The 13423-nt window shown below is 45.5% G+C and overlaps 1 long non-coding RNA gene across 1 annotated transcript in view; it reads left to right on the top strand.

Annotated features, from left to right (window-relative positions):
- Nucleotides 1–7853: 7853 nt before the first annotated feature.
- LOC115115170 (uncharacterized) overlaps nt 7854–13423 on the top strand; it is a 43306-nt gene continuing 37736 nt past the window's right edge. Inside the window, exon 1 of the long non-coding RNA XR_003861334.2 lies at nt 7854–7937. This is a non-coding gene — a long non-coding RNA (uncharacterized LOC115115170). The remainder of the gene's footprint in view (nt 7938–13423) is intronic.

A 13423-nucleotide genomic window follows, 5' to 3' on the forward strand; every position in this document is an offset into this window, starting at 1 on the left:
TTATTTCATAGTTTTGATGTCTTCACTATTATTCTACAACATAGAAAAACCCAGGAAGAAACCTAGAGAGGAACAAGGCTATGAGGGGTGGCCAGTCCTCTTCTGGTTGTGCCGGGTGGAGATTATAACAGTATATGGACAAGATGTTCAAATGTTCATAAATGACCAGCATGGTCAAATAATAATAATCACAGTAGTTGTCGAGGGTGCAACAGGTCAGCACATCGAGAGTAATGTCAGTTGGCTGTTCATAGCCAATCATTTTAGGTGATAGTTATGAAAACTTAGGACACTAAAGAGGACTTTCTACTGACTCTGAAAAACACCATCATAAATATGGTGGGTCCCAGGGTCCGTGCTCATCTGTGTGAATGTTCTTTCGGCATGCTGCAAGGAGGCATGAGGACTGCAGATGTGGCCAGGGCAATTAATTGCAATGTCCATACTGTGAGACGCCTAAGACAGCGCTACAGGGAGACAGGACAGACAGCTGATCATCCTTGCAGTGGCAGACCACGCGTAACAACACCTGCACAGGATCGGTACATCCGAACATCACACCTGCAGGACAGGTACAGGATGGCAACAACAACTGACCAAGTTACACCAGGAACGCACAATCCCCCCATCAGTGCTCAGACTGTCCGCAATAGGCTGAGAGAGGCTGGAATGAGGGCTTGTATGGCAGGTCCTCACCAGACATCACCGGCAACAATGTTGCCTACAGGCACAAACCCACCGTCGCTAGACCAGACAGGACTGGCAAAAAGTGCTCTTCACTGATAAGTCACAGTTTTGTCTCAGCAGGGGTGATGGTCGGATTCACGTTTATCGTCGAAGGAATGAGCGTTACACCAAGGCATGTACTCTGGAGCGGGATCGATTTGGAGGTGGAGGCTCCGTCATGGTCTGGGGCAGTGTGTCACAGCATCATCGGACAGAGCCTGATGCCATTGCAGGCAATCTCAACGCTGTGCATTACAGGGAAGACATCCTCCTCCCTCATGTGGTACCCTTCCTGCAGGTTCATCCTGACATGACCCTACAGCATGACAATGCCACCAGCCTTACTGCTCGTTCTCTGCGTGATTTCCTGCAAGACAGGAATGTCAGTGTTCTGCCATGGCCAGCGAAGAGCCCGGATCTCATTCCCGTAGAGCACATCTGGGACCTGTTGGATCGGAGGGTGAGGGCTAGGTGTCTTGGTGCCTTGGTGTAAGAGTGGGGTAGGATCTCACAGCAAGAACTGGCAAATCTGGTGGAGTCCATGAGGAGGAGATGCACTGCAGTACTTCACTTCTTAAGGTATAGGGGGCAGCATTTTCAACTTCCTGCTACTCATGCCAAGAATAGAAGATATGCATATTATTAGTATATTTGGATGGCAAACACTCTGAAGATTCTAAAACTGTTTGAATCATGTCTGTGAGTATAACATAACTTATGTAGCAGGCAAAACCCTGAGGACTAACCATTCAGAATATTTTCTTTTGAGGTCTCTCTCACTGAACAATCACTCTGTCACTGTTCACTGAGATCTCATTGGGAAACAATATTTCTTAGGAACTTGTTTTCAGTTCCTACCGCTTCCACTGGATGTCACGAGTCTTTGGAATTTGGTTGAGGTTATTAATTTGTGCAATGAAGAAGTACGGCCATCTAGGAACTGCGTAACACTGTTGACAGTTGCGCAAAATTTGAAAAGTAGCTTGGTTTGTTGTCTTCCTGTATTGAACACAGATAGACCCGTCTTCAATTTGATCGATTATTAACGTTTAAAAATACCTAAAGTTGTATTACAAAAGTAGTTTGAAATGTTTTGGCAAAGTTTACAGACAACTTTTGAAATAATTTGTAGTGACATTGCGCAATTTGGAAGCTGTTTTTTTCTGGATCAAACGTGGCAAATAAATTGACATTTTGGATATATATGCACGGAATTAATCAAACAAAATGACCAATTTTGATGTTTATGGGACATATTGGAGTGCCAACAAAAGAAGCTCATAAAGGTAAGGCATGTTTTAGATTTTATTTCTGCGTTTTGTGTAGCGCCTGCAGGGTTGAAATATGCTACCCTCTTTGTTTACTGTTGTGCTATCATCAGATAATAGCTTCTTATGCTTTTGCCGAAAAGCCTATTTAAAATCTGACATGTTGGCTGGGTTCAATGTAGCTTTAATTTAGTATCTTACATGTGTGATTTAATGAAAGTTAGATTTTTCTATCAATTTATTTGAATTTGCCGCACTGCATTTTCCTTGGTTTTTGGCCAAGTGGGACGCAAGCGTCCCCTATACCATAAGAAGTTAATGCAGCTGGTGGCCACACCAGATACTGACTGTTGCTTTTGATTTTGACCCCCTGTTCAGGACACATTACTCCATTTCTGTTAGTCACATGTCTGTGGAACTTGTTCAGTTTATGTCTCAGTTGTTGAACCTTATGTTCATACACATATTTACACATGTTAAGTTTGCTGCAAATAAACGCAGTTGACAGTGAGAGGACGTTTATTTTTTTGCTGAGTTTATGTATATGTGTGTCACGACTTCAGCTGAAGTCGGTTCCTCTCCTTGTTCGGGCGGCGTTCGGCGGTCAACGTCACGGGTCTTCTATCCATCGCCGATCCACCTTTCCTTTTCCTTTTCCATTTGTTTTGTTTTGTTTTCCCACACACATAGTTTCCATCCCCCAGCCCCACCGCTCTGATGCCCATGGTGCTGGGAGGTGCTGCGCTCAGGGAGGCAAGAGGAGGTCCCGTCTCGTGCACCATCCGTGGCCGCAGAGGTCACATTGCCGGTCGGTACCGGGTTGATTCCTCCAGGGTTCGAGGCAGCAGGCAGGGCACTCTGGCATCTCCCCAGGTGTGCCGGCACCATTCTCACCCAGAGCCCTCTGTTGCACACATGCTTTTGTTGGTTACTTTTCCTGAGTTTTTCCCGCATTGCCAGCATAAGGCACTCGTTGATTCAGGTGCATCTGGGAATTTTATAGACAGAGCATTCACTCATAGTTTAGGGACCCCCAATGTTCCCGTGGCTGTGCCCTTCCCAGTTCACGCCTTAGACAGTCGACCATTGGGTTCAGGGCTAATTAGGGAGGCCACCGCTCCCCTGGGCATGGTGACACAGGGGGGTCACAAGGAGAGAATCAGTCTCTTTCTTATTGACTCTCCTGAGTTTCCCGTGGTGCTAGGCCTACCCTGGTTAGCCTGTCATGACCCCACTGTTTCATGGCAACGGGGGCTCTCACGGGATGGTCGCGAGGGCTCAGGGAGGTGTTTAGGGGTTTCCGTTGGTGCTACTAAGGTGGAAAGTCAGGACCAGGTCTCCACCGTGTGCATTCCCCCCGAATATGCCGATTTGGCTCTCGCCTTCTCCAAAAAGAAGGCGACTCAATTACCATCCCATCAACGGGGGGATTTTGCGATAAATCTTTGCCCACTTCCCAGGAGTCACGTGTATTCCCTGTCACAGGCGGAGACGGTGGCTATGGAAACATATTTCTCCAAATCCCTGCATCAGTACATTCGGTCCTCCACTTCACCCGCCTCCTCAAGTAATTTTTTTGTGAAGAAGAAAAAGGGAGGCCTGCACCAGTGTATTGAGGCCTTAACCAGATCACTGTGAGGTACAGTTACCCGCTAGCCATAGCAATTGAGTCAACTCCTTCACCAACCTGGATCTCAGGAGCGCTTACAACCTGGTGCGTATCCGGGAGGGAAGACAAGTGGAAGGCGGCGTTTAGTACTACCTCAGCATTATGAGTACCTCGTCATGCCGTACGGATGGATGAATGCTCCATCAGTCTTCCAAGCCTTTGTAGACAAGATTTTCAGGGACCTGCACGGGCAGGGTGTAGTGGTGTATATTGATGCCAATCTGATGTACTCCGCTATACACACCGAGCATGCCTCCCTGGCGCGCAGGGTGCTTGGTCGAATGTTGGAGAATGACCTCAAGGCTGAGAAATGCCTGTTCTTCCAACAGTACATCTCCTTCCTAGGGTACCGCATTTCCACCTCAGGGGTAGAGATGGAGAGTGACCGCATTTCAGCCATACATAATTGGCCGACTCCTACCACGGTAACGGAGGTGCAGCGGTTTCTAGGGTTAACCTGAGGTTTATCCGGGGTTTTGGTCAGGTAGCGGCTCCCATTACCTCACTGATGAAGGTTTGCAGTGGTCGGCTGAGGCAGCCAGGGCTTTTGGTCACCTGAGGGCCCTGTTTACCTCGGCTCCCGTGCTGGGCCATCCGGATCCCTCTCTGGCATTCATAGTGGAGGTGGACTCGTCCAAGGCTGGGATAGGAGCCGTGATCTCTTAGCGCTCGGGTACGCCACCAAAGCTCCGCCCCTGTGCCTTCTTCTCGAGGAAGCTCAGCCCGGTGGAGCGAAACTATGACATGGGGGACTGACTGGAAGCTGTTGGCTGTCGTCAAGGCTTTGAAGGCGTGGAGACATTGGCTTGAGGGGGCTAAACACCCTTTTCTCATCTGGACTGACCACCACAATCTAGATTACATCCGGGCAGCGAGGAGACTGAACCCTCGCCAGACAAGGTGGGTCATGTTTTTCACCCGTTTTGTTTACACCCTTTCTTACAGACCAGGTTCCCAGAACTTGAAGGAAGACGCACTGTCCCGGCTGTATGATACAGAGGAGCGGCCCGTGGATCCCACCTCCATACTCCCTGCCTTGTGGCGCCGGTAGTGTGGGAGCTGGATGCGGACATTGAGCAGGCACTACGTGCAGAGCCCACTTCCCTCCAGTGTCCTGCTGGGCTTCTGTACGTTCCGTCTGCTGTCCGTGACCGGCTGATCTATTGGGCCCACACGTCAACCTCCTCTGGTCATCCAGGCATCGTGTGCTGTCTGAGTGGGAAGTGCTGGTGGCCCACTTTGGCTAAGGACGTGAGGGTTTATGTTTCTTCCTGCTCGGTGTGCTCCCAGTGTAAGGCTCCACGGCAGGACCGTTTCTCTAAGTCCTGCCGTCTCCTCCCTCTGCCCGGTCTCCCTATGGCCCTACAGACTGTGGAGGCCTTGTTTACACGCGTCTTCCGGCACTACGGGGTGCCTGAGGATATAGTGTCTGATCGGGGTCCCCAGTTCACTTCGAGGGTCTGGAGGGCTTTCATGGAACGTCTGGGGGTCTCGATCAGCCTTTGCTCGGGTTTTCACCCCAAGAGTAACGGGCAGGTGGAGAGAGTGAACCAGGATGTGGGTAGGTTTGTGCTGTCTCACTTGTTCTTTGGGCATTTGTTTTCGTGAAGCTATTGTGTCCTGTTATAATGATTACCTCAGTAAAGTGCTTTGCCCACTCATCTCTGCTCTCCTGCACCTGACCTCTATGCACCAGCTACACCCACCGTTGACAATGTGGGTATGTATGTGTATATATATATATATATTTATTTACCCCCCAAATAATTTGGGGATTTGAATTTATGCAGACAATTACATTGATGGAAGATACAATCTATCTGCAATATTAAAGCTGATCTACCCCCTGAAAAAAGTGGGTGTTGCTCAACATTAGGTGTTCCTAATGTTTGTACACTCAGTGTAGATCAGGGGTCTCCAACAGATCGATTGGAAAATGGATAGGGGGATACGAGCTCACAGCCCACGTATGAGTAGCTCGTCAAACAATTCTGAAAGTACATTTGATTATGATTGTTTGGATCACGTGAAAATTACATCTCACAAGTATCAGACACTGCAAGCTACCAACATCTATCAAATCAAAGCAACGTTGACTTTATCCCACCCATGACATTAACACAATATATTCAAATGAATTTCCATCAATATTTCCCTTATCTATCTGTGAGGTGTGCACGTTTGTCTCTCACTCCGTCTGTAGCCAGTTGATGTGATAACGGTCTTGTTGTTTGATAGAAATACCCCCAAACTTTCTCAATTAATGTTAACTGTAAAGTAGGCTTACCTGGCAGAAGTATATTATGAGTAAATACAGTTGATGTCGGAAGTTTACATAAACCTTAGCCAAATAAATTTTAACTCAGTTTTTCACAATTACTGACATTTAATTTTGGCCCAATCCTCCTGACAGAGCTTGTGTAACTGAGTCAGGCTTGTAGGCCTCCTTGCTCGCACACAATTTTTTCAGATCTGCACACACATTTTCTATAGGATTGAGGTCAGGGCTTTGTGATGGCCACTTCAATATACAAACAGTTCTATTTTTGTTTCATCAGACCAGAGGACATTTCTCCAAAGAGTACAATATTTGTCCCCATGTGCAGTCTGGCTTTTTTATGGCGGTTTTGGAGCAGTGGATGCTTCCTTGCTGAGCGGCCTTTCAGGTTATGTCGATATAGGACTCGTTTTACTGTGGATATAGACACTTTTGTACCTGTTTCCTCCAGCATCTTCACAAGGTCCTTTGCTTTTGTTCTGGGATTGATTTGCACTTTTTGCACAAAAGTATGTTCATCTCTAGAAGACAGAACACGTCTCCTTCATGAATGGTATGACGGCTGTGTGGTCCCATGGTGTTTATACTTGTGTACCATTCTTTGTACAGATGAACATGGTACCTTCAGGCGTTTGGAAATTGCTCTCAAGGATGAACCAGACTTGTGGAGGTCTACAATTTGTTTCTGAGGTCTTGGATTATGTATTTTGATTTTCCCATGATGTCAAGCAAAGAGGCACTGAGTTTGAAGGTAGGCCTTGAAATACATTCACAGGTCAGGTACACCCCCAATTGACTCAAATTATGTAAATTAGCCTATCAGAAGCTTCTAAAGCCATGACATATTTTGCTGGTGTTTAAAAGCTGTTTTAAGGCCCAGTCAACTTAGTGTTGCCTTGGTTATTACTGCATTGTCGGAACTAGAAGCACAAGCATTTCGCTATACTCGCATTAACATCTGCTAACCATGTGTATGTGACAAATAAATTTGATTTGATTTGTATTTAAACTTCTGACCCACTGGAATTGTGATACAGTGAATAATAAATTCAATAATCTGTATGTAAACAATTGTTTGAAAAAAAAAAAAAATGTCATGCACAAAGTAGATGTCCTAACCGACTTGCCAAATCTATAGTTTGTTAACAAGAAATTTGTGGAGTGGTTGAAAAATGAGTTTTAATGACTTCAACCTTAGTGTATGTAGGACCAGGGGAAGAGTTGCAGGGGACAAGAGAAGAATGTGCCTATTTGAAAGCTAGAAAAAAATATTAGCTCGCGACATGTTTCATTTTTCTTTTTTTTTTTCTTTTTTTTTTTTCTTTTGTAGCTCTCATGCTAGAAACGTTCGGACCCTGACTTTGCAACAAAAATGCAATTTAGAGCCCTGACCACACACGCACACACACACACACACACACACACACACACACACACACACACACACACACACACACACACACACACACACACACACACACACACACACACACACACACACACACACACACACACACACAGCACTCAGTGAATATTGTGAATATAGTAGCCCCCTCATCCCTCACTGACATCCAAACAAACAAACCCCATTCACTGTCTGACTATGAGATCATACTCACTCTGATGCACCCATCCTTGTCTCTCATCCCTTTTAATCTATTCAGCTTGTAAAGCATGTGAATGGAAGTTTTGAATGGAAGTGTTTTATTGTTTTGATATTAATCAAAGTCACTTTCTTCCCTGAGGACCCAAAAACCTGAGAGGTATGACACAGCAGGACTACATGAACACTTTGGCGGTGTAGCTCGGTTACCATAGCAACTGCAACTGTGACCTACGGATGAGTGGTGGGTTAATCATATACAGGAAGTTTAGGAGGAGAGAAGTGGTGTTTAATTTTCAGAAGCAGGAGGAAGAGGATAGGAGAGCAGAAGGAGGACTGAGCAGGAGTGGGCTGTCTGGTTTCTCCTCTGTCCCCTGTAGGTCGTCAAGCGAGGTAAGTGCTCTCTTTGTCCATGAGAATGGCTTACCAAGAAAAACTTGCAAAAGGACTAATTTATGGTAAAAAGGAGTAGGAGCACTCAACAAAAATTGCCTTTTTTGTTGAGTGCTCCTACTCCTTTTTTACTTCAAATTAGTCCTTTTGGAAGTTTTCCTTGGTAAGCGATTCTCATGATCTTTGTCATTGTTGAGCACCCTTCCTTTCCATTGTTTGCTGAAGCTCCAAAGCCCTCCTGATCTCTCTTTAACCAGTTGACCTACCCAGTGGTGAAGTTTTGGTTTGTTGTTGTGTAGTAATTGAGAAATGATTATGTACATGAAGTTGTGAATGTCTCACGTCACACTGTGGTATGATGTATGTTCTCCACGCTGTCACTTTTCATCTTCTACCGATGTTTGAGACAATGCCTTTCTCTGTATCTTACAGTTTATCAAATATGTAAACACTTAAAAACTTGTTAGCATATTGTTATTGTTAAGTGCCTTCGGGAAGTATTCAGACACCTTCACTTTTTCCACATTTTCCTTCGTTACAGCCTTATGCTAAAATGGATTAAATAAAACAAATCCTCAGAAATCTAAACACAATACCCCATAATGACAATGCAAAGACAGATTTGTAGAATTTTTTGCAAATGTATTAAAAATTAAAAACATAAATATCTTATTTATATAAGTATTCAGACCCTTTGCTGTGAGACTCGAAATTGAGAGCATGCATTCTGTTTCCATTGATCATCCTTGAGATGTTTCTACAACTTGATTGGAGTCTACATTTGGTAAAATTAATTGATTGGATGTTACGCCCTCACCTTGGAGATCCTTTTTATGTCTCTATTTTGGTTTAGTCAGGTCGTGAGTTGGGGTGGGCACTTCTATGTTTTGTGTTTCTATGATTTTCTATCTCTATGTTTTGGCCGGGTATGTATTGTTTTGGCCGGGTTCTCAATCAGGGACAGCTGTCTATTGTTGTCTCTGATTGGGAACCATACTTAGGTACCCCTTTTCCCACCTGTGTTTGTGGGAAGTTGACTTTCTTTACACACTACAAAACAAAACCGTGAAGCTTAAGGCTACCACTACAAAACAAAACCGTGAAGCTACAGGCTAAGTAGCCTGAAGCTTCACGGTTTTGTTTTGTAGTGTGTATTGTTTTGTTCTGCGTATTTTTCTTAATTAAAGAACATATATGCTCACCACGCTGCACCTTGGTCCCTTCCTTTCATCGGCCGTGACAGAACTTCCCACCACCAAAGGACCAAGCAGCGTGGCCAGGAGAGGCAGCCCCAATAATTTTTTGGGGGTGGCACACGGGACGGTCGGCGGAGCCGAGGATGGAACCAGAGCCAGTCGGGTGAAATTGGAGGTGAGCGAAGGGAGCAAAGCAGAGACAGTGAAGGAGTTGATGGGGAGATTGGAGCAGAGAGCTATGAGAGAGCTGCTGTGTTGGTGCATGAGGCACGACATTCGCCCTACGGAGCGTGTCCTCGAGTTGATGTCCCCTGAGTCAGCTCTCCATACTCGTCCTGAGGTGCATGCTAGCCGTCTGGTGAAGACTGTGCCAGCCCCACTCACCAGGCCTCCTGTCTTGTGCCAGCTTGGCACTCGAGACCTCCAGTGCGCTTCCACAGCCCGGTGAGTCCTGCCCCGGCTCTAGGCACGGTTTCCCCAGTTTGCCAGTGCGAGAACCCAGTGTGGCCTGTTTCAGCTCCCCGCACGTGTCGAGCTAAAGTGGGCATGCAGCCAAGAGGAGAGGTGCAAGTGCTAAGCACCAGAGCTCCAGTGCTCCCCTACAGCCCGGTTTGACCTGTGTCTGCGCTCTGGAGGTGCCGGGCTAGAGTGGGCTCCCCCACAGCCCGGTCTATCCCGTGCCTCCTCCACGGACCAGGCGTACAGTAGGACTCCCCAGGTTATGCCTGCTCCCAGAGCCAGGTCTCCTGTGTGTCTCCCCAGCCTGGTGAGTCCTGTGCCTGTGCCCTCCAGTCCGAAGCCTCCAGTGTCGCCCTCCAGTCCGGAGACCACGAGGGTGCCCAGTCCGGGGCCCGCAACGAGGGTGCCCAGTCCGGGGCCTGCTACGAGGGTCCCCACTCTAGAGGCGCCACTCTAGAGATTATCACTTTTCAGGAGAAGACCCAGGTGCAGACAGTGTCAAAGTAACAAAAGTTTGTTACTAGAACAGGGGGCAGGCAAAACGACAGGTCAAGGGCAGGCAGAGGTCAGTAATCCAGATGCCATGCGGTAGCAGAGAGAACAGTCTATGACTAAGGGGGCTGAAGTCTTTGACAATTTTTAGGGCCTTCCTCTGACACATCTGGTATAGAGGTCCTGAATGGCAGGAAGCTTGGCCCCAGCGATGTGCTGGGACATACACACTACCCTCTGAAGTGCATGTGATGCAACCAGTCAGGATGCTCTTGATGGTGCAGCTGTAGAACCTTTTGAGGATCTGAGGACCCATACCAAATCTTTTCAGTCTCCGGAGGGGAAGTAGGTTTTGTCGCTCTTCACGACTGTCTTGGTGTGCTTGGGCCATGTTAGTTTGTTGGTGATGTGGACACCAAGAAATTTGAAGCTCTCAACCTGCTCCACTACAGCCCCGTCAATGAGAATGGGGGTGTGCTCGGTCCTCCTATTCCTGAGGTCCACAATCATCTCCTTGGAGATTGCATCATCGGTGGATCTGTTGGAGCTAGGGCTTCTGGGATAGTGGTGTTGATGTGATGCATGACCAGCCTTTCAAAGCACTTCATGGCTACAGATGTGAGTGGTATGGGTCGGTAGTCATTTAGGCAGGTTACCTTAGTGTTCTTGGGCACAGGGACTACGGTAGTCTGCTTGAAACATGTTGGTATTGTTGGTATTACATGTTGGTATTACAGACAGGGAGAGGTTGAAAATGCCAGTGAAGACACTTGCCAGTTGGTCAGCGCATGCTTGGAGTACACATCTTGGTAATCCGTCTGGCCCTGCAGTCTTGTGAACGTTGACCTGTTTAATAACTTATTTCGGATCAGTGGGAAGCTAGCATCCCATTTCAAAAACTTCCGGTGAAATTGCAAAGCGCCAAATTCAAATTAAATGACTAAATATTCAACTTTCATGAAATCACAAGTGCAATACATCAAAATAAAGCTTAACTTGTTGTTAATCCAGCGGCCATGTCAGATTTCAAATAGGCTTTACGGCAGAAGCAAGCCATGCGATTATCTGAGGACAGCGCACAGCACACATGCATAACAAATAATTTTCAACTAGGGAGTTGCGACATGAAAGTCAGAAATAGCGATATAATAAATGCCTTACCTTTGAAGATCTTCTTCTGTTGGCACTCCAAAAGGTCCCAGTTACATTACAAATGGTCCTTTTTATACATACAAACTCAGTTTAGCTGGCACGCTTCAGTCAATAATCCACTCGAATTCCCTCCTTCAAATGCAAACAAATTGAATCCCAAACGTTACCAATAAACTTATCCAAACAAGTCAATCAACGTTTGTAATCAAACCTTAGGTACCCTAATAAGCAAATAAATGATAACATTTAAGACGGAGAATCGTTATTGTCTTTGCCAGAGAAAAATAACAATGCTCTCATTGTTTTTTTTTTGGGGGGGGGGTGGTTTGTCCTTCGGGGTTTCACCTGCCATTTCAGTTCTGTTATACTCACAGACATTATTTTAAAGGTCTTACTCACATCGGCTGTGGAGAGTGTGATCACAGAGTCATCTGGAACAGCTGGTACTCTCATGCCTGGTGCTCTTACTTGCCTCGAAGTCAACATTTACGTAATTTAGCTCATCTAGTAGGCTAGTGTCACTGGACAGCTCTCGGCTGTTCTTCCCTTTGTAGTCTGTAATAATTTGCAAGACCTGCCACATCCAACAAGTGTTGGAGTCGGTGTAGTAAAATTCGATCTTAGTCCTGTATTGACGCATTGCCTCTTCGATGGTTCGTCAGAGGGCATAGAGAGATTTCTTATAACCTTCCGGGTTTAGAGTCCCCCTCCCTGAAAGCTGCAGCTCTACACTTTAGCTCAGTGCAGATGTTACCTTTAATCCATGGCTTCATGGATTACCTTTAATCCATGTCCAATTTATTTTCCAGCGATTGTACATTGGTCAGTAGTACGGATTTCAAGGGCATATTAGCAACTCGGTGGAATCTCACAAGGCACCCCGATCTCTTTCTGCGATATCATTTCCATCTCTTTCTCCTGCGAATGACGGGTGCCTGGAGTAAATCCTTCTCGTCCGACTCATTAATGATAAATTCTTTGTCCAATTCAAGTTGAGTAACCACTGTTCTGATTTCCAGAAGCTCTTTTCGGTCATAAGAGACGGTAGCAGCAACATTATGTACATTTTTTTGAGACAAAATAGCACTGCTGGTTAAGAGCCCATGAAACAGCAGCCATCCTCTCCGGCACCATCTTATATTTTATTTAGCCTCTTTTAACAAGGTTAATCTAATTTCAATAAGATATATATTTAAGAGAGATCTGGAAAAAACAACAATTCATTATTGAAGGCATTTAAGGTTTCTGTTCATTCTTCTACTTATTGGTGTCCATTAGTGGTGGTTTTATTACAGCTTTTTGACCATGAATGCCTGGCTCACGCAGTCTCCTCTGAACAGTTGATGTTGTGACGTGTCTGTTATTTGAACACAATGAATAATTTATTTTGTGCTGCAGTCTGAGGTGCAGTTAACTCTAATGAACGTATCCTCTGCAACATAGGTAACTCTGGGTCTGCCTTTCCTGTGGCAGTCCTCATGAGGGCCAGTTTCATCATAGCCCTTGATGGTTTTTGCGACTCCACCTGAAAAAACGTACAAAGTTCTTGACATTTTCCAAACTGACTTACCTTCATGTCTTAAAGTAATGTTGGACTGTCATTTCTCTTTTCTTATTTGAGCTGTTCAAGTATGGACTTGGTCTTTTACCAAATAGGATCTGTATACCATACCTTGTCACAACACAACTGATTGCCTCAAACTCAATAAGAAGGAAATAAATTCCACAAAGGAACATTGAACAAGACACACCTGTTCATTGAAATGCATTCCAGGTGACTACCTCATGAAGCTGGTTGAAAGAATGCCAAGAGTGTTCAAAGCTGTCATCAAAGCAAAGGGTGGCTACTTTGAATAATCTCAAATATAAAATCTAACACCTTTTTGGTAACTACATGATTTGAAATATGTTATTTCACAGTTTTGATACTTTCACTATTATTCTACAATGTAGAAAATAGTACAAAATAAAGGAAAACCCTTGAATTAGTAGGTGTTCTAAAATTTTGACCGGTAGTGTACATGAGCTTACATACACACACACACTCATGTGCGCAAGATGAATAATTATGTAAACTTTCTCTGACTTTTCTGCTGTTGCACCTCTTTGACCAGGGCATCTGGTCTCCATGGTAATGTCGGGATCTGTCCTCCCTGGAAACGCTTGGGGCATTTAAAGGACCACCCC

Source organism: Oncorhynchus nerka, linkage group LG3, assembly GCF_034236695.1.
Source record: "Oncorhynchus nerka isolate Pitt River linkage group LG3, Oner_Uvic_2.0, whole genome shotgun sequence".
In the NCBI taxonomy this organism is placed as follows: Eukaryota; Metazoa; Chordata; class Actinopteri; order Salmoniformes; family Salmonidae; genus Oncorhynchus; species Oncorhynchus nerka.